This window comes from Lynx rufus, unplaced genomic scaffold, assembly GCF_022079265.1.
Source record: "Lynx rufus isolate CCGP_SWC_20201006 ecotype Redwood Valley unplaced genomic scaffold, mLynRuf1.p SCAF_2, whole genome shotgun sequence".
In the NCBI taxonomy this organism is placed as follows: domain Eukaryota; kingdom Metazoa; phylum Chordata; class Mammalia; order Carnivora; family Felidae; genus Lynx; species Lynx rufus.
Window position 1 is genome coordinate 15255903 of NW_025814834.1, and position 18730 is coordinate 15274632.

At 43.1% G+C, this 18730-nt stretch overlaps 1 protein-coding gene across 2 annotated transcripts in view; it reads right to left on the minus strand.

Annotated features, from left to right (window-relative positions):
* Positions 1-18475, minus strand: part of ACSL3 (acyl-CoA synthetase long chain family member 3) — a 75281-nt gene extending 56806 nt beyond the window's left edge. For both annotated transcript variants that reach the window (XM_047082892.1, XM_047082893.1), the window contains exon 1: positions 18277-18475. The gene's annotated coding sequence lies outside the window, so the exon portion shown is untranslated. The remainder of the gene's footprint in view (positions 1-18276) is intronic.
* Positions 18476-18730: the final 255 nt, after the last annotated feature.

Consider the following 18730-nt stretch of genomic DNA (forward strand, 5'->3'; position numbering starts at 1 on the left):
AGAGCTAACTAACAGTTTATTAATTTCCGCATTCCCTGTAAGGCAGCCAGATATACTAAAAAAAGGAATAGGTCTTAAAACCAGATATCCCTGGGTCCAAAATCCCCACTCTGTTCCTCATTAGCTATGCCTTTAGATAAATCATTCATTTATTCACCCATCTATCCTTCGGGGGTTGGGGGGGAATCTTATAAATCTACCTGCTATTTCTTGTGCCAGTTTATCCATATGTAAATAAGGACAACAACATATAAACAATTCATATCCACAATATTTGGATTTCTATAAATACAGGACAACTCAGCAGAAAAAAACAGGCTATTAATATCCATGAAAAAAAACCCTCAATGCCCATCAAATACGAAATAGTCAGCCCCACTAGTTATCAAAGAAACACAAATAAAAACATTATCATTTCCCCCTATTGAATTTTTTTAATTAAAAAAACACATCACAAGCCTTGGCAAGGATATAGGAAACAAGCTTCTCTTGGCTTTGTTGGGGGAAGTGCAGCCACTTTGGAGAGCAACTTGGCAGCACCCAGACAAAGCTGAAGATGTAAGTTCCTATGACCTAGCAAATCCCTTCTAAAAAAATTTGCCCTGGAGAAATCCTGGCACATGTGCACACTTACTTTACCCTATTTTGTTTTGTTAATTAAATGGTCCAACGTGACAGGTCACAGTATTTAATTGGCCCTTAATAAATGTTGAATCTCCTCGACAAATATTTAGTGAAGCCTACTCGGCTCCATACCTAATGCTTCCCATTCTGGAAATGTGCCCACGGTACTCAGAAAGTTCCCACTCCTGTGGCAGAGACAGAAACGACAAACGGGCCTGACGTGGCAAAAACTGCTGGGTAAGTCCACAGGCTGTATTAAGAGAACAGACAAATGTAATCCTCTGTCCAGGAGGGGGAAAAGGTCAAGGAAGGCTGGCTAAGAACATAGTTGATCCACATTATCTTTGGCAAAGGAGACGAGAGAGGACACGACAGGCTGTAGTAACAGCATCTACAGAAGCGCAGAGGTATTCAGGAACTCCTAAGTACCTATAAAAGCAGGCTGATAAATGACCCCACAGGCATCAGCCCCTAATCCCTGGAACCTGTAAATGTTACCTTATTTAGGAAAAGCATCTTTGTAGGTGTGATTAAATTAAGGGTTTGGAGAAGAGGGAGCAACCTGGGATTATGAGACAGGCCTTAAATGCTGTCAAGGATGCCTTCAAAGTTTTGAGGGAAATGAATTTTAAATCTAGAATTGTACTCCTCGCTAAATTCCTCATTAGCTGCATTTAGAATAAAGAAATTTTCAGACAGGCAAAGACTTAAGAAACTTATTCTGCAAACAAACTCTGCTAAGAAATTACTTTAAAAAGTCCTCCACCATGTGCATATACTATTTTGATAGTTTTTTTTTTCTTTAATGTGTTATTCATTTTTGAGAGAGAGACAGAGACAAAAGTGCAAGCTGGAGAGAGGCAGAGAGAGAAGGAGACACAGAAACCGAAGCAAGCTCCAGGCTCTAGCTGTCAGCAGAGCCTGACGCGGGGCTCGAACCCACAAACCATGAGATCATGACCTGAGCTGCAGTTGGATGCTTAACCAACTGAGCCCCCCAGGTGCCCCTTGATAGTAGTTTTAAAGACAATTTTATTAAAGCTAGAATTGACCGACGGTTTTGTACTATTTTACAAGAGCTACATCCCACAGGTTAAGGGCTTAGTCTCACAAGAGTATTCCCCACTTGCTAGTCATGAGTCACCAGCTGGTTATAAATCAGGGATTCCCACAATGCCCTCTTCAGGTTCAATAATTTGCTAGAATGGCTCACAGAACTCAGGAACACCCATTACTTATGTTTAGTGGTTTATTATAAAGAATAACAGCTCAGGAGCAGCTAAATGGGAGAGGTACATATAGTAAGGTATAGGGGGAGGGAGAGACACAGGAAACTTCCAAACCCTCTCCAGGTGCGCCACCTTCCCAGCACCGGCTCTTCACCAACCCGGTGAACCCGGAAGCGGAACCAATTTCATTGTTCAAGAGTTTTTATCTCCGGCCCCTCACTCCTCCTCAGAGGTCAACGTGTGGGTCTATAGGTTTAAACCCTCTAATCACTGGGTCTCTGGGGTGACCAGCCCCATCCTGAGGCTATCTAGAGACCCCCCCCACGCCCTAAGTCATTTCATTAGCATAAACTCAGGTGTGATCAAAGGGAGTGTCTATGAATAACAAAAGATTCCTATCATTCAGGGAAACTTTAAGGGGTCTTAGGAGCCGGGTACCAGCAGTGGGGACAAAGACCAAACATACTTTTGTATTACACAAGCAGACTTCTGTTATCATTCTCTAGACTAGCAGCTTATTTTTATTTTTACTTAAGTTTATGTATTTATTTTTCCAGACAGAGAGAGATGAGGGGCAGAGAGACTAGTGACAGAGAATCCCAAGCAGGCTCTGCACTGTTAGCATGGAGCCCCAACATAGGGCTCGATCTCACAAACAGTGAGATCATGACCTGAGAGCCACCCAGTGCCCCTACATTAGCAGTTTAAGTATGAGGTAAAAGTGCGATCATGTCAGTCACGTTAAAAACAAATCTTCCATTAGGTACAACTCCCTGGCGCTCCCCGCTCCTTGCTAGGGGGGATGCTGCCTGATTTGTGAATCATTTAATAAAACGAATTAGGTCTTCAACTCGAATGGTTGAACCGTCTTCAACAACAACGAATAAAATAGAACAATTACAACAACATGCTGTAATGAAAGTTACGTTGACCATATTGGAATTAAGATTTAAAAACTTAATTTTCAAAAGCTATGTGAATGTAATCTTTCTCAAAACATCTCACTATACTGCACTCCCCCTTCTTGTGATGATGCGAGACAATCAAATGCCTAAGGGATCAGATGAAGAGAGGTGTGAAGAGAGGCAGCCTCCAGCTCCCACTGCCCTCCGAGGACAGGTCAGGGGCAGGAGCATCCCATGGTTGACTACGAGTAACTACAACCATGGACAGCGAAACTCAGCTCAGGGGGCACGACTATACACTGATTAGATAAAACATATTAAAATTACTTGCTTCTTTTTACTCTATTTACTATGTCTACCAGAAATTTAAAGTCATGTATGTGGCTCATATTTGTGGCTCTCACTGCCTTTCTCTGAGCCCAGCACTGCAGCTTAGCCAGTGCAATGGTGAAAAAAAGAAATGAGGAGCAGGAGTACTGGAAAAGGAGAACAGAACCTTCACTGTTTGTAGATCATTGCCGGTCTGACAAGAAAATCCAGAAGAATCATTCGAAAACTATCCAGACAGAATTCACTCAGATATCTGGACACTAGGTAAATAATAAAAGTCTGTGGCTTTTCTATATACCTCTAGTAACCAGTTAGAAAATGGAAAGAGGGAAGCACCTGCTGGCTCAGTCGGTACGGCATGCAACACTTGATCTTGGAGTCATGAGTTCAAGCCCCAGGTTGGGGGTAGAGTTTACTTAAAAAAAGAAGATCATGAAAAGAGAAAAGATCTTAGCCACAACAATAAAGCAACTTTAAAATACCTCATGCACACAACACCTTACTTAAACATATGAGTGTATGCATGCACACATGTATAAAATGCTACTGATGGACACTAAATTCAAAAACAGACCAGTTAGTTCCTGGGTAGCAAAGATCATTATAATTCTGCCAAAACTAACCTATAAACCAAATGCAATCCCAATCAAAATCCTGGTAGGACTCTGTTACTTGTTTGTTTTGTATGATTACTTGATACCAGTTCCAAAGTGTATCTAGAAGAAAACCTTTTAAGATTTGCTAATAAAACGTGAGAACAAGAATACTTGGTACATACTTGCCCTGTTAGACGTCAAAAGGAACGCTAACTATTCTGGCACAGAATTTTAAGACCAGAAACAGTCACTGGATTTTGATATTTGACAATGGCAGTATTTCAGAGCAGTGGTTAAAAGATTATTCAATAAATTAAGCAGCATTAAAGAAAACTCAGAACTGAGCCAATGGCTGGATTTAAGTCCTAGAAAGCTGAGGGGCAGATCCGAGAAGCAAACAATCAGCCAGGCAATCCCTCTCCTCCACAGTTCCCACGTCCCAAAAAGGATTTGTTTCTAAGTCTTTTTTCTGATTACAGAATCCTCTCCCGTGCTAGCAAGGCAGCCTGCACAGCCCAGTGCCTGGCCTGCAACTTTTGCGAAGAGAAACACTGCTTCTGTCCGAAGTGTGTGACACCGCTCCGCTCCCGTCTCTACCCCAGAGAACCACAGCAAACGTGACATTCACAGGGACCCAGCAGCCTATGAGCTAGGAGGCCCGTATCAAACACATGGACGTGTTGATCCGAGAATATTCTCTCCAGAACTTAAAACTGGAGTGGAATTAAGAGAATTTGCGAGAATTAAGAGATGCTAAAAAGCCTGCCAAAGTAAACTTGTCCTTCAAGATTGAGTTGAAGCCTCTCTGTGAGGTCCTCCTCGGTCCCACAGACAGAGCTACCCTGACCCCGCTGTGCTGACTCATCCCCCCTCCCTTCCTGTCTAACACACAGAGGCATGAACAAATACAGAATGAGTAATCCCAAGTGGCTTGACAGATGCAACACAGAAAATGAGGGAAGTTAGAAGTGAAAATGAAATATAGAAACAGGTAGCAGATAGAATGAGGTGGGTTTTTTAAGCAAAGCAGTTGGTTGATCCAATTTGTTTTATCATGATTCCTTGGGCTATCACAGAAAAGAAACCATAAAGGATTCCAGGTACGTAGTTACTGGAATAGCCCAAGTGAAGGACAAAGAGGTCCAAAGTTTAGGGCAATAGTTACAGAAGAAGGATTAACTGTAGAGATTTTTCTCAAGTAAAGCCAATAGGATATGGGGGATGTGAAGATTAATCGTGGAAGATTAGCATCAACACTTCTAGAACGTTGGGTGACTTGTACTAGACATGAGGAAATGAGAGGAAAAGCAGCCACATGGGAGACTGCACGAGGACAGGGCTGGATACTAAGTATGTGGGAATGACCAGGAGAGATATTCAAAATTTTTGTCAGAAATATAGGACTGGGGCTCCCAACAGAGCTGTAGGTGTAGATGTGGATTTTAGAGTCATCACTGACCCTACCCACATTAGAGTCCAAACCATGAAATCCCTCAAAAATAGTATATTCACCTGTAAGGACAGACGCCACAAAAGCCAGTTAGAAAGGTTAAAAAAAAAAAAAAAGCAATCCCTACCAAAATAACACCAGCATTCTTCACAGAGCTAGAACAAACAATCCTAAAATTTGTATGGAACCAGAAAAGACCCCGAATAGCCAAAGCAATCGTGAAAAAGAAAACCGCAGCTGGAGGCATCACAATCTCAGACTTCAAGACCTATTACAAAGCTGTAATCATCAAGACAGTATGGTACTGGCACAAGAACAGACACTCAGATCAATGGAACACAACAGAGAACCCAGAAATGTACCCACAAACATATGGCCAGCCAATCTTTGACGAAGCAGGAAAGAATATCCAATAGAATAAGACAGACTCTTCAGCAAGTGGTGCTGGGAAAACTGGACAGCGACATGCAGAAAAATGAACCCGGACCACTTTCTTACACCATACACAAAAATAAACTCAAAATGGATGAAAGACCTAAACATAAGACAAGAAGCCATCAAAATCCTCGAGGAGAAAGCAGGCAACAACCTCTGTGACCTCGGCCACAGCAACTTCTTACTCAACACGTCTCCGGAAGCAAGGGAAACAAAAGCAAAAATGAACTACCGGGACCTCATCAAAATAAAAAGCTTCTGCACAGCGAAGGAAACAATCAGCAAAACTAAAAGGCAACCAACAGAATGGGAGAAGATATTTGCAAATGACATATCAGATAAAGGGTTCGTATCCAAAATCTATAAAGAACTTATCAATTTCAACACCCAGACACTTAATAACCCAGTGAAGAAATGGGCAAAATACATGAATAGACACTTCTCCAAAGAAGACATTCAGATGGCAAACAGACACATGAAAAAATGCTCTATATCATGCATCATCAGGGAAATACAAATCAAAACCACAATGAGATACCACCTCACACCTATCAGAATGGCTAAAAATTAACAACTCAGGCAACAACAGATGTTGAGGAGGATGTGGAGGAAGGGGAACAGTTTTGCACTACTGGTGGGAATGCAAACTGGTACAGCCACTCTGGAAAACAGTATGGAGGTTCCTCAAAAAACTAAAAATAGAACTACCCCACAACCCAGAAATTGCACTACTAGGGGGATACAGGTGTGCTGTTTCGAAGGGGCACATGCATCCCAATGCTTATAGCAACACTATTGACAATAGCCAAAGTATGGAAAGAGCCCACATGTCCAGATGAATGGATAAAGAAGATGTGATGTACACACACACACACACACACACACACACACACAATGGAGTATTACTCGGCAATCAAAAATAATGAAATCTTGCCATTTGCAACTACATGGATAGAACTGGAGAGCATTATGCTAAAGGAAATTAGTCAAGTCAGAGAAAGACAAATATCATATGACTTCACTCATATGAGGAATTTAAGATACTAAACAGATGAACATAAGGGAAGGGAAGCAAAAAGAATATAAAAAACAGGAAGGGGGACAAAACAGAAGAGACTCTTAAATATAAAGAACAAACAGGATTGCTGGAAGGGCTGTGGGAAGGGGGATGGGCTAAATGGGTAAGGGGCATTAAGAAATCTCCTGAAATCATTTGTTGCACTGTATGCTAACTAACTGGATGTAAATTAAACAATAAATTAATTAAAAAAAAATAAGAACACTGTTCTACAAACCAAGGGCAGACAATGAAGGTCAATAAGGACACTGTCAGGAGTGTCAAAGGCTACAGAGAAGGCAACAAGTAGATATAATATTAATGCTCAAGTACTTGGCCTGGCCTGAGACAATCTATCACACTTTCTCATCTTCCTTATCAGGAAATTTCTAATTTATAATCTGTACATATTACCCAACCAGCTAGCTATTCAAATGCATATTTTATCAACAGTTAAGTCCGCTCTTTCAGAATTCCTGAGCTCCCACTAATAAGCATATACTGGTCATTCTGGGTCAGGTTGTTGGCCTTCCCAAATTTTTCTGGTGTCATGTTCAAGTCTCTCAACTCAATTTAATAGACCCTATCTCACATCCTTTACTGTGCCGGGATGCAAACACTAATTCATGCAACAAAATATGAGTTACTTCTATATGCTGGGCACTGGGTGTGCATCAGTAGATAAAACACAAAAATATACCTGTCCTCACAGAGCTTTCTTTCTAGCGCAGGGATACATTAAACACAGCTACTGTCCCCTAAGGAGCCCCAAAGAAACACATCATGTTCCAGACTTGTTACCTAGCAAGATAACAAACACATTTATTATTTCATGAAGCCAATGTGAAATCAATCAGTAACAAGAAATACAAAGCTATAATTAATCACCTACAGTGAACCTGCCTGTCCACTGAAATCATACAATACAAACAAACACTATTAACTTAAACACACATGCAGTCAGCTCTCAGTTACCTGGGTAAACTATCAATGCATCAAGAGCAATTCCTTAATACTGACTCATGTTTCTGGGTTATATCCCATCCAAACGTCTACCATGTAGTCTTCTAACACGATATAGTGTGAAAATATACAGTTTTAAGACTTCATAAACTAACTCAAATCATTACACATGCCAGTTTTACCATGTGCACCACTTTTCAAATGAACTTGCAGAGACACGCTCCCTAAATCCAATACCCTTCAATTCATTTCCCAGAGCCCATTAACCGAAGCTCCTGAAACTCTTCCCAAACTCGATTCATCTCTGAAGCCGCCTCAAACTAATAAGCCTCCAAGCACCGACCTAGCTTCAGTCTAAGAGTTCAGTCTCTAAACTTGAAGGATCACAACAAGCCCCTTTTGGTAAAAACTACTGGTATTCCAAACACGTGTACCTTCAATACTGTGTATATGTACTACTGTCCTAGCATACTGTAAATACTACAAATCATGCATAAAACATAGAAATTCTTAAAAAGAAGTAAAGTTTCTAACCTTTTCTTCCTGCACCCTAGCGATGGGTTGCATACACACCTGGAACACAAGGACCCAACAAGAAAGGCTCATCCTTATCCGAAAGAAACTGAAGCTCAGAGGTTAAGGAGTTTGCTGTACTCATAAAAATGAGACAAAACTAGATTTGGGGATTCAAGTAACAGTGTGGCCCCAAAGCTCAAGCCTTTCATCACCCTTTTCTCCCAGGCCAATCTCCTTCCTTACACCTGGGGTCCCATGAGCTCCCTCCCTGACCTCACAGGGTGCTCCTAGCCAGCTGCCACCTCTCACAATGCTCCCACCTCAAGATGCTACTAGATAAAACAGGAATTCCTTTTATGCCTCAGTAAATGACACACAAACCAAACACTATGAATTTCTTTTTTTTTAATTTTTTTTTTCAACGTTTTATTTTATTTTTGGGACAGAGAGAGACAGAGCATGAACGGGGGAGGGGCAGAGAGAGAGGGAGACACAGAATCGGAAACAGGCTCCAGGCTCTGAGCCATCAGCCCAGAGCCTGACGCGGGGCTCGAACTCACGGACCGCGAGATCGTGACCTGGCTGAAGTCGGACGCTTAACCGACTGCGCCACCCAGGCGCCCCACACTATGAATTTCTAAAGAGAGTGCTATGCTGTCTAAAAAAGCATACAGTCTACAAAGAGAGGCTTAGTTTCAGGGTAAATGATGAATACAAATTCTTAAACTCTAGCATGTCAGCAACACCAGGAGTTACAATTCAAAAGGAAAATGACTTAAGAAAATATTCACTATGGATATGTAAAAAAATAATGACACACGTATTATGGTCCATGTGGTATAATTTCAATTAATGTTAATTCTGTTTACATTAAAATTATGTCAAATACAGTTCTAAGATTAATTGTGGTTTATTCTGGTCGTCTATGAACTAAAATAAACTCCATGCTTCATCTTAGAAATAACTCAGGGGTGCCTGGGTGGCTTAGTCAGTTAGGTTAAGTGTCTGACTTCGGCTCGGGTCATGATCTTGTGGTTCATGGGTTCAAGCCCCACATAGGGCTCTGCTGATAGCTCAGACCCCGGAGCCTGCTTTGGATTTTGTGTCTCCCTCTCTCTGCCCTTCCCCTGCTCACTCTCTCTCTCTCTCTCTCTCAAAAATAAACATTAAAAAAAATTTTTTTTTTTTTTTAAACTCAACAGGAGGTTTCAAGTCCAGAGATCAACGGTCCCGAATGGGAAGAGAGGAATTTCTGGTTGTTTCACTGTTACAGTAAAAAAAAAAAAAAAAAAAAAAGTCAAAGTCCAGAATGAGGATTACTACAAGGTCCAGAATAAGAAACCTATATGGTTGAAGATCCTGGCCAAAATGATACTGAATATTTTACAGAAACATCAGAAGAAACATCAATGAAGAAAAATGAACTCTATTACATTTCCACAAAATCAATTTAGAACTGAAATAATATTCAAAGGTTAAGAGCTATCTATTGCAGCAATCAGCATAGTTACTATCTAATAAAACCCATGCAAATACCCCAGCGAATTCCGAGTAGTAAACACATAAAATGAACACACAGAGAATGCACAATGCAAACTAATAAAATTTCAAAGAAACCAAAGAAAGAAACAGGGCACAGATAACAAAAATCCTGAGACAAGAGGAAGAGGAAAGGAAGGTGAAGAAAAAGAACGCTGATGGAGAAGATCATAACACTACTGAGCATGAAAGGATTACAAACAAGGAACCTGAACTCCAGAAAGGCTAACTGGTGTGGAAAACACCACACCGCCAGGCACGATATGGCCAGTGCACATCAGCAGCCATGGTGACAGGGTTAGAAACATCTTGGGCCAGACCCCCAATGCTCTTCCTGCAACAACCCAGAGCCCACATGAGCCTCCTCATTTGCTGGTTGCGCAGTCTCCCTCCTACTCCTAGAACCTTCCATTCATTCAGCAATTATTGTCTCAATTGAAAGAATCAATGAATAAAGTTTCACAAGCTCTTAATTGTTTTGTTTTTCCACCCTCTGTTTTGTGCTTCCCCCTGGGCTGTGATTTATCCACACAGCTCTCCTAGTTCCCTTTCTATCTGCCAGCCCTGCTCTTCCCCAACTGCCTTGGACAGATGGGATAAGTGCACCAAACTCAAACTCACCTCTTTCTTCAAATCCAACTTATGTCTCCTTTTGCTCAGCTGACCTTTCCCTGGATGCCCTGGCCAAACACAACCATTCTGACCTCTGCATGGCTCACTCAACATTAACCACATCTCGTGCGTATCTTCCTACAGCTTGAACATTCTTGTCTTTAAGAAAAAGTTCCTACTCCTCTTTAAATGACGTACACTTTTGGGGCGCCTGGGTGGCGCAGTCGGTTAAGCGTCCGACTTCAGCCAGGTCACGATCTCGCGGTCCGTGAGTTCGAGCCCCGCGTCAGGCTCTGGGCTGATGGCTCAGAGCCTGGAGCCTGTTTCTGATTCTGTGTCTCCCTCTCTCTCTGCCCCTCCCCCGTTCATGCTCTGTCTCTCTCTGTCCCAAAAATAAATAAACGTTGAAAAAAAAAAAATTTAAAAAAAAAAAAAAATAAATAAATAAATGACGTACACTTTTATTATATGACGGATTCTCTCACATACTGGATTCATAATACCTCGTTATTGCTTACCAAAAAACTACTCCTGAAGGACACAGAAAAACAAAACAAACAAAAGACAAAGAGGTACAAGGAAACTTTTGGAAGTGATAAATATATTAATTACCTTGACTGTGGCGACGGTTACATAGGTGTATGTATGTACAAACTCCAACTGTATACATTAAATATATGCAGATTTCTGTATATCAATTAAAAAGCAGAGAAAGGAAGGTGGAAGAAGAAGAAAAAACTGAAGAAAAAGAGAAGACAGAGAAAAAGGCAAGCAACTAACACAGGAGGTCAACTGTGTGCCCTGAACTACCATCTGTTGTCTCCCTTAATGCTCACAATAACTCCCGTGAGGGAGAATTAAAATATTTATGTTAATTAAAATATTTATGTTAAAGAAACTGAAATGAAAGGCTTAGAAAGCTTAAGGAACCAGCTCAAATTTACATAGCAAGTTTTATACACATGGTTGGCAATGATTCCTTCTCCACTCCACAGCAGAGGTGATGATATAGGATAATTAATGTATTTAGGAATGCCACCTGAATCATTATCAAGGTCATATCACAAAAGGTATTTAAAACAAGAGGGGACTCTTGTTAACAAGTTACTTGAAGGAGAAGTACACTATGTCAACCTATTTCAACGTGCTTTATATACATTTCTGGAAAATGAAAGCACAAGATAAATCCTAAATTACTAGTGTTAAAATACAATAAACTAGGTAATGTCCCTCTCAATTTTCTCCTACTTACAATATCTCTTCTCAGTCTCCCCTAACTAAAGGTTACAATACATTAGACGTTTCTTTGAAGTATTATTTGTATATGCAAAGATAATAATGCTGCTTCAGAAGAGAAGGCAATAATAAAAAGTGGATAGGGGCGCCTGGGTGGCTCAGTCGGTTGGGCGGCCCACTTCAGCTCAGGTCATGATCTCACAGACACAGTCCATGAGTTCGAGCCCCGCATCGGGCTCTGTGCTGACAGCTCAGAACCTGGAGCCTGCTTCGGATTCTGTGTCTCCCTCTCTCTCTCTCTCTCTCTCTCTCTCTGCCCCTCCCCTGCTCGTGCTCTGTCTCTCTCGGTCTCAAAAGTAATTAAAAACATTTTTTAAAAAGTGGATAACTTAGAATATATTGCATACTCTAAATACAGTTAAAATAGTTAACATTTATTAAGTGCTGACTGTGTGCAGACACTTACCTCATATAAATCCTTATAATAACCTACAGGTAGATTCTATTATGATCCCTATTTTACAGAAGAAGCAATGGAGTCACAGAGAGGTTAAACAAGCTTCCCAAGGTCATACAGCTAATAAGAAGTAGAGCCGGGACTCAAATCCAAGCAATCTTAACTCCGAGTCCATATTCCGACGCACCAAATTACAATGGAAACGAGCACATTTTAGAGAAAAATTATTTAAACAAGCACTAAAATGCAGAACTGGCCAAATCAAAAGTAGATGCACAAAAATTTCCCAAGGGGAAGGGCACATATGAATTATCCCTACAGTCATTTATGAAACTTAAAATGAAATATTAGGTATAATATGTGCAAAACTGCCTAGGAACAAAAAAAAGAAAAGCGAAGAAAGTCAAACAAGGTTGATTAAAAGTTACTAAAAAGAACTTTAAAGGAAAAGCATCCACTGTGGTTTTGCACTACAACTAAGACAGAAGAACCTTAAGTCAAACAATGACAAGACTGGAGGAAAGCGGAGCTAGGAAAAATATACAGAACAAAGAAAAAGGAGAGCAAGGATGACTACAGTGTCAACAATGGAAGGACACAAGGGATGATGGTCAGGAACACTTATGCTAATATTTGGAAGGACAAACGAAGGAAAAAAGGAAACAACCTAAAGGTCTAGCAACAGAGCAAAGGGGAAATAAAATGTGGTCTAGCCCTGAAATGTCAGAGCACGTCACCGTGAAAAGAAATGAACTACACAGATATGTACATACCTACTCTGATGAAATGCAACGGAGGAAACCACAATGATTAAGTGATAAGGAGTGAAAAAAGGTATGTTGCAAAATACATACAATACTATCTGCAGTTTAAAAACACATAATACTATACACTGTTGGGGGATAGTAAAACTGTACAGAAATGCAGACAAATAATAAAATTCAGATCACCAAGTTCATGTCAGTGGTTTGACATGGAGGATTTGACAGTGGAGGATTTGAGGGAGGGAAACAGGTCTCTTTCTTTGGATTAAACATTATAAAATACTTTTCAGACATACAGAGAGCACTTCTTTTTTTTAACAGAAAGAAAATAAAAAAGGAACATGATATTAGATTATGGCATTCCAAACTGCATTATATTCCTGATCCAAAAAATTCCAAAAGGGCAATGATAATGATTCCTGAACAGGAGGATATATCCTTAAGTATTCACATTCGAGTACAAGAAGAAAATTCTAGTTAAATTCTCTCAATTCAGTTCATTTCTCTTTATTTATGCTCTCCCTGTAAAAACAGGGCTGTGGGGGCTGGGGGGGGGGCAGTAAAACTATGTGTAATCAAAATAAATATTGTCCTGAATGTCATCACGGCTCCTTTCCTGATATAATGGTGTCTTCAGAGGGAAGAGCCCCAGAGAGGAGGCCCAGTGCCTGGGCTAATAACACAGACTCTGGAACCAAACTGCTTGGCAGGAGATCCAGCACACCTTAAGCAAGTCACTTTAGATCCCCTGGGCCTCAATTTCCTCATCTGTGAAATAAAAAGGATTTTAAAAGAAAAACAAAAAAAACTATTAAAATTGAGAAGAAAACAGAACGAGCATCTGACCAGAGGGAGTATTAATTATTGTAAAGGTGTCGGCTATTAGCCTTCTTCCAAAGACCGTTAGTTTAGAAGAAAAACCAGGATTTGTACCAGAAAAATATAATTGTGGTTACTTTCTAAATCAAGTAGGGGATAACAAAGCTGACCATGACAGGACAGGAAAATGGACAGCTTTTTCACCTCCCGCGCAGTCAATGTTAGGGTAGCAGGGTAAGCGTTTTATTTTTCTAATAGTCTTTGGTATCATTATAACGTCTCCAGTGTGTACATATTTGCAAACATACACACTGGACTAAATTCAAGGTAAAACGCTATTCCCTGGCTCCCTTGTTCACCTGTCAGCCCAATTCATCTTAGAAAACCAGGCTATCACCTCCACTGTGAAGATTCCCCCTTCCCCTCCTCTGCTCCATCTGTACAGTACCATACTGCAATACATCTGCGCTTACACCTTCTTCGCCTACACCACAGAATGTCCATACGCCTCATTCGTTTCGTGAACCATGAGGACCTCCTTGAGAACAGAGACCAGCAATCATTTGCAAATTCCCAGTGTGCCGCAAGATAGGCACTAAATACGCACGTGAATGAATAAATCAATTCCACTATATTCTCTTATAACAAATACCTTCAGAAACCAGTAGAAACCTGTATTTGGAGGTGGTTTATCCAAAAGATTATTTAGGTATCTTCAGTTCTATTTAAGAATTAGCAGATCAGTTGAAACCACTGAATCATCTACCAGTTCTTTTTTTTTTTAATTTTTTTAATGTTTATTTATTATTTTTGAGAGACAGACAGACAGAGTGTGAGCAGGGGAGGAGCAGAGAGAGAGGGAGACACAAAATCCCAAGCAGGCTCCAAGCTCTAAGCTGTCAGCAGAGAGCCAGATGCGGAGCTCGAACACATGAAACCATGCGATCATGACCTGAGCCAAAGTCGGACACTTAACTGACTGAGCCACTGGGGTGCCCCATTATCTACCAATTCTTTATGCCTTAAAGTGGGAAACATTAGAAGTATGGAAGTATACTCCAGTAAAAACAGAAGCTAAACTTTGAAATTATAAGAACTAAGGCATTTAAAATGTCAAGGAAACAAAAGTAGTCTAAAAACTTTCTTATGAAACTAAAAATAGCATGTACGAGAAGATATCACAAGATTTAATGTTTATATCTTCTCCTTTTCTCCTTTTTCAGAAGAGAACTAATCACAAGTCAGATGAAAGGATTTTCCCTATTAAAGTGGATAAAATCAAAACTAAACCATGTATTAAATCAATTTCACATGATGCTTCTATAGTGAGGTTTTGTAAAGACCCTATCAGTCAGCTAAAGATGGGCTGATTTTTAACTTAACAATTCTTGGCAATTTTTTGGAAATTGCCAGGGCTCCACTAGAAGGTACTGATTCGCAAAAAATCAATTCCAGGCCTTCCTTGGGCTACTACAGAAGGGGTGTCCCTCCTCCCAGCTAAGGGGCTGGCCTCACTTGGATCCCACCCCCTCCCAAGTTCTCAGGAACTTTGCACAAAGAAGCTAGCTAGCACTTTTCTCATCTGTATTCAACCTCTCCCTTCCAAGGAACACCTTCCCATCGGCTTTTAAATTTAAACAATACTCAATTCCCCTCTCATTGGAGCCCCCACCCCTGCAGGCACACTGCTTCTGACTAGGCCCGCACTTCCCTGGCCACTCCTCCCATCTGCGGTGCCTCCTCTACCCAGCTCTATCCCAGGCCTCCCCCAGGACGTATTCTAGTCTCTTCACAGGCAATCTCACCCAGGCCAGAGGGTTCACCCACCACCTCCACACTGATGGCTCCAAAACAGTAAAACTAGTAATCGCTGGACATCTCCTTCTCTCAACCTGTAAACTATTAATCACCATGTCTGGCAATTCTACCTCCAAATTTCCTTTTTCTCAGTATTTCTGCTCATGATATGAGGCTCTTAAGAGGATCAAACGGGCTAACGTGATAGTACTTTGAAGGGAGACAGGGGGACTTAAATCTGAGTATTAGTATTCATTAAATTTAAATCTCCTTGAAAACAGGGCCTTTATCAAATTCATCTTTTTATTTATTCCACACGGCACACCAACGGTGCTGTGCAGGCAGATGGCATTGAGTAAGCGTACTGTAATGCATTATTTGCATTGGCTTAATACACATTCAACTGAAATATTCATATACTTAACAGCTTGTATTTCCCAAACCACATTATTATTTTGTCTCCTAAGAGGTGAGAATTTTAAGCGTAAACTACTCTGGTTACCTTCGATCATTATGATGCTGGCTTATCTAAAGTGAGAAAACCCTGTCACCTTTTTTGGCCTGGCGTTCCTGACAACATCCAAATCCCATCAAGTCCAAAGCTCACCTAAAGATCCTTGGTTCCCAAACGTTCTTGTTTGGAGGGGAAATTTTAAGTGTTACAGGAACATTTAGGCCGGGAGGCAGAATGCTTCAAAAAGTTCCCCATCTCATTTTTCTATCTTGCGATGTGAGCTAGAGTACTCTGGGTAGGAACCAACACCGTGAAATGAAAAGAATGTTATCGTTCAAAAGTTCTCAAACTCTCGCATTATGTACATTTGATTACAGACTCAGAACGCAAGACTGTAAAATCTCACCACATCAGTTCAAAAAACTCCCTCATTTCCATCTCAATCACAATCCTCATTATACCCTTCATTCACACAGCACTTTTCCTTCATTGCACTTCTCATAACCTGTAATTATATATTTATCTGTAGCATGATTTGCTTCATACATTTCCTCCATGAGGGCAAGGATCACCTCAATTCTGTTCATTGCTATATTTCCAGCACTTACATGGTGCCTAAAATATAACAGGAGTTAAAAGGCTGTAGCTGAGCAATTAATTGAATGAGGAATAGAAGTAGGCATTTAAGCAGGAAAGCAGATAAGCAATGAGAAAGATCCTGAGGCTCTAAAATCTGACCCCCCAAACCAGTGGGCATGATTTTCCGCTCATAATTTATCCATCCTTCGTTTCTCCATCCCCTTTTCCTTCTTTCCTTCCTTCCTTCCTTCCTTCCTTCCTTCCTCCCTCCCTCCCTCCCTCCCTCCCTCCAAGGACATTTTAGACTGAAAAAATATTTCAGCTTTGAATCCCGACCATACATCTTAATAAATCCAGTAACTGAGACCCAAAGACACCAGGTGACCTGTCACCTGGACCCTGCTCATAAAAGAAGAGACAGCACGAAAAGCCTAAAGAACAAGCCACAGTGACTACAGAAGTCTTAGTCATCCCTAAGGGTCAGAACTGTGCAAGAAGATGCCAGAAAACAAAAGGATGAAGTCTGTGCAACTGACTACCACGTCACCACACCTCTTCCCTGTAATAACCTTCTAATTCGCTTCAGGAGCCAACTCAGCGACAACCTTCACCTCCCAGGACTAATCTGGGGAAACAAACAAGATTGCAGTGGTCATGAAAGGTCTTCAAACTACAGCTCTCCAGGGCCCACCCCCCCCCCCAAAAATCCACCGTGGCAACAATTCAGCCAGCCACCAAAGAGAGGCAGCATAATATAGTGGTTAGATTCAAGAGCTCTGGAGTTTTAGACAGCCTAGTCTGAATCCCAGCTTCTCTTACTTGCTGTGATCTGGGGCAAGTTATGTGTCCAAACTGCGGTTTCTCTAGCTGTAAAACGGGAATGAGCACCACAACAGAGGGCTGTTAACTGTGTGAAGATATCACGTATAAATGCACTTTGTACAGAGCCCGGCATGTAATAAACTCTCAATAAATGTCAACTATTTGTCACTGTATTCAGCCGTAATCGCTTTCGCAAGGCCTATTCCCTCTCTAGCTGCCATATAATTTTAAAGACGTTGTTCTACCCTTTCCATGTTGGAGGGGCCATACATACAATAGCTTAGAGCACATTTTCTAAATCCAGACCGGGGGAACCAGTTAAATGTTGCTGCGTCTCAGGTGGCTCACCTATGGAGCGGGCCCGATAACTACTCCCCCGCAGGACTGCTGATAGCGAGCACCACCTCAGCGTTACACATTCTATTACTGCATGTGTAATTAAAACGCACTTACGGAAAAGTAAACCTGCAACTCTCAACCCCAACCATCGGCCAACCGTGGCCCCCACCAGCCAGTGGGCCAGAACAAATACCAAGGTCGACCCCGCTCACCCACCCAATTTCTGCCCCCAGCCGGCAGCAACACACACCCCCGCGCGTCCCTCCAGCAGGGTTTCCCGCAATCGCAGGGCTATATCCTCGCAGGGACCGCGTCAAGGCCCACCCAAAGGAAGATGCCAGCACCCCCCCCACCCCCCACTGCCCGCCAAGCCGCCCGCCCCTACAGAGCCGGGAAGGACCCAGGGCATCCTTCCTCCCCCGGACTGCGCGGACGCCCGCGCTGCGGTTCCCCCAGCTCACGTGAGCCCTTCGGCCCAGGCCCCACGTCACCCGCTTCCCGGACCCCACGGCGGCGCCTCCCACCCTGCCCGGCTGCCTCCCCCACTACGCCGCGGGCCGCCACGCGACCCCGCGGCCGCCTGCGCGCCCACCCCCGGGGCCCGGCTCCGCGGCCTCGTCGGGCACCCGGGGCCCCCCGGGCCGCCCGCGTCCCACCTCCAAGCCCGGGAGGCTCTCGGGCCCAGCCCGGCCGCACGCCGAGGCCGCGCCGCCGACCGGCCCCCGCCGCTCCCACAACGGGCGCCGCACTCACCGCGACGCAGGAGCCCCCGTTCTTCCAGCCTCGGGCCCGCGCAGGCCTGGCTGCGCCCCAGAGAATTCACGCCCCGTGCCGCCTCCTGGGGACCCCGGCGCAGCCGCCGCGCCCGCACTGCGAGAGGACGACCTTCTGCTACCCCGGCCGCAGCCGCCGCCGCCGCCGCCGCCGCCACCGCCTCGTCCCAGCCCCGGCCGCGGCGACACACGCAGCGTCGCTCGCAGGCGCCGGCAGACCAGCGTCTGTTGAGCCGAACCGCCCGGGACGCGCACCCCCGGCCGGCGCTCGTTGCATATGCAGAGAGGCCGCCGCCCATTGGCCCGCGGGCGGTGGCGCGTGCGGGGCTGGGCCTATCGAATTCCGGCCGGGGAGCGCGGCGCGGTCGGCCCGGGGCGGGACGGGGTTACTACGGGTCATTCGGCGGAGCCGCCGCGGACGGGACCCAGCCGCC